Source organism: Rhincodon typus, chromosome 4, assembly GCF_021869965.1.
Source record: "Rhincodon typus isolate 14 chromosome 4, sRhiTyp1.1, whole genome shotgun sequence".
In the NCBI taxonomy this organism is placed as follows: Eukaryota; Metazoa; Chordata; class Chondrichthyes; order Orectolobiformes; family Rhincodontidae; genus Rhincodon; species Rhincodon typus.
Window position 1 is genome coordinate 36,684,983 of NC_063335.1, and position 3,325 is coordinate 36,688,307.

General features: G+C 44.4%; 1 non-coding gene across 1 annotated transcript; it reads left to right on the forward strand.

Moving 5' to 3' along the window:
* Positions 1-2,925: 2,925 nt before the first annotated feature.
* Positions 2,926-2,998, forward strand: trnam-cau. Its single transcript has one exon. It is a non-coding gene; the product is annotated as a tRNA-Met (tRNA).
* The last annotated feature ends 327 nt before the right edge of the window (positions 2,999-3,325 follow it).

The window sequence follows — 3,325 nt, forward strand, 5'->3', positions numbered from 1 at the left end:
TTACCTGTAAGACAAATGGCACTGGGCAGGCCTTGCAAAATCACAGAACTGTTTCTTTGTCAACATGTAAGGTGGTTTGGCTCCTTTGATAGTCCCTAGACCTTCCTGAAAAACCTCCGGGTACTTAATTAGGACCTCACTCAGGCACCCACTTTCTAATCAAAAAACATTGAGCCAATCAAGGTGAATCTTTGTCAACCAATTCTGCTCCATTAAACGTAGGCCCGAGCCTTATACTACAATCAGTAGTAACTGCACCAACTGCTTTTCATAGGAGACCGGGACTGAAATCATGCTCTTAATCTGTAATGGTTCCCCAACATATTATCTCAGTTTGGCCAAGGTCTTGCACAGATTTAAGTGTTGGAGTCCAGAGCTAATCTTGTTAAAGAATGGTTCTGTGATCACTGATACAGCTGTGCAAGCATAAACCTCCATTAGACCATTTAAACAAGCATTTATTTTAATTGATTCTGATTTGTTTGTTGCTAAGCAATTTAACCGTTCTAAACCATGTGTACGTGGACTTTCCAGGGTGTGCACTCTCCTGGATCCTGGCGTATGAGTTCTTTTACTGAAGTCAGGCCTCAGAAGATTTCTTTAATGTCTCAAATCCACATACCAGCTACAACTACAATGGCTTGATGCCTGATCCTGAAGAAAATGTTAACCATTTGGCCGAGGCTTGGCTTTGTTTTGGGATTTTGCTGTGGGCTGACGTGGGGCCCATCTGCTGAGGATATGGCCTGCATGAGGCTTTGCAACTGTTTACACTCAAGTGGTGTTCCCCAAGCTCAGTCGAACAGGTGACGGTGTCTACTTCCATTAGGATACATTGTAGCTGACATGTTCCGCTTGCCGCACTTTCGAATGACAAGCCAATTGTAGTGCCTGGTTGAAGTCCAGTTGGGCTTCAGCTAGTAGCTGTTTCATGATTATATCATTAGTCCCACGCACCAAACAGTCTCTCAGCATCTCATTCAGCGTTAACCCAAAATAACATGCCTCTGCTAGTCATCTTAACCTCATCAAAAATCCCAATACAGGTTCCCCTGATCCTCAAACTGCCGAAGAAAACTGATAGCTTCTCAGAATTAGAGGAGGCTTGGGTTTGTAATATTCCTTAACTAAATTCAACAAGTCTTGAAAGGTTCTAATATCTGTTGCCTCGGGGAAAGTTAGGATCCTTATAACTGAAAGTGTTTCAGGTCCACAAGCAGTCAAAAGAATTACTCATCACTTTTCATCTGCTCCAGTGTTATTTGTCTGGAAAAAATAACTTTTTTTTACATTCTGGGCCCAGTCTTCAACAGCAGGATCAAAAGGATCAAGTTTCCCAAACAGCAGCATGATGTCAGAAATGCTTACCCCCAACTCAAAGTTGACTGTTGCGTGTAGATTTTCTTCAGGAGCGAACTGTTTTCTATTGTCACCACTGAAGTAACTTCATAGAGATAAGAATCCCATCACCAAGTCAGTCTTTATTTACAAGTACACAGTACATTGACTCTGACAAGTTATCTCAGAACCAGTTCCTCAAGTGAGGAGAATTTCTGAAACTCCTGATTCTGTCTCAGGCTCCCTGATTGGCCGAGGTTAACAGCCCCAATCAAGGATCCTATACTCAATGAGATCCACGAGGTCCTCAGTCCAGTCACTACACTAACACTAGGCACTAGAGAGCATCTGCTTGAGTTATGGGTACAACCTTCTTTTGTGAGACAATGGGAAGTTTGCAATACCTGCTTTTTGGATGCTTCTCAGTCACTTAAGGTCTCAAAATGACATTGGCACTGCATACACTGATGTAAAATGAGCTTGTTGCTATGTCTGTAATGGGGTTGATGGTCGGGTGTCTAACTTCACCCACAAATATACAGAGCAGGTAGATCATGATGCCAATTATTGTGATTCGGTACTAATGTTGGCATTTTGGGGTTGTGTGATCCATCCTAAAATCTTTTCTACCATCCCAGAGCTGAACATATGCTTGACAGCATGAGAGAACTGCCCTCCCATTCCCCTTACCAACACCATTTAAAGAGAACATCAACTGCCTGCAGGATTATTACTGGATTATTCCTTCAGGCTGTTGATGCATTACTTTGCATTTTGGGCATTTATCCATACTTGGCAAAAGCTTCAGTTGGCTACAGAGACATCTGACAAATGTTAAAGGTTTTTTTGGTGACTGAATGATTTTTGGTGTGGGTAAAGATGTGGGTAGACCAATAGAATTCCCTCCTGTATTGGAGTACAAATGGGAAAGGCCACATAAGGCAGGAAAAGTGATCAGAAGAGGGAGTAGGAGTAGAGATCTCAATAGGAGGCTTTATCCACATTGGATGTTTAGGGACCAGATCTGATGGTGAAGAGATTGTATGATTGATGTTCACAAATTGGCTGCTCTAAGATTAGTTCATTGGCTACAAAGCACTTGGGACATCCTGAGGTCATAGAGATGTAGAGCCAGATGGCACGGAATTAGACCCTTTGGTCCAACTCATCCAACTCAACCAGACATTCCAATCTGATCTGGACCCATTCGCTAGCATTTGGCCCATATCCCTGTAAACCCTTCCTATTCATATACCCATCCGGACGCCTTTTAAATGTTGTAATTGTAGCACCCTCCACCACTTCCCCTGATAGCTCGTTCCATACAGGCACCACCCTGTTTTCCCCTCTGTGGCTGTACAGGACATTAGTGAGGCTACATTTAGAATGCTGCATACAATTCTGGTCATTCTTCTACACAGGGATGTTGTTAAACTTGAAAGGGCTCAGAAAATTAAGGAAGTTGCTGTGACTAGAGAGTTTGAGTTATAGGGAGAGGCTAAATAGGCTGGGGCTTTTTTCCCTGGAGCATTGGAGACTGAGGGGTGACCTTAAAGAGGTTTATATGCTGTGCCTTCTTAGTGCTGTGCCTTCTTAGCGCAGTAGGCAGCATGTCAGTCTCATAATCTGAAGGTCCTGAGTTCAATCCTCAGAGGAGGCAAGCTTGAGAGGGGGTGGCTTTTTGAAGCGGCACAGTGGTTAGCACTGCTGCCTCACAGCGCCAGGGACCCAGGTTTGATTCCAGCCTCGGGTGACTGTCTGTGAGGAGTTTGCACATTCTCCCCGGGTCTGCATGTGTTTCCTCCGGGTGCTCCGGTTTCCTCCCACAGTCCAAAGATGTGCAGGTTAGGTGGATTGGCCATGCTAAATTGCCCATAGTGTTCAGGGAGGTGTAGATTAGGTGGGTTATAGGGGGATGGATCTGGGTGGGATGCTCTGAGGTTCAGTGTGGACTTGTTGGGCCGAAGGGCCTGCTTCCACACTGTAG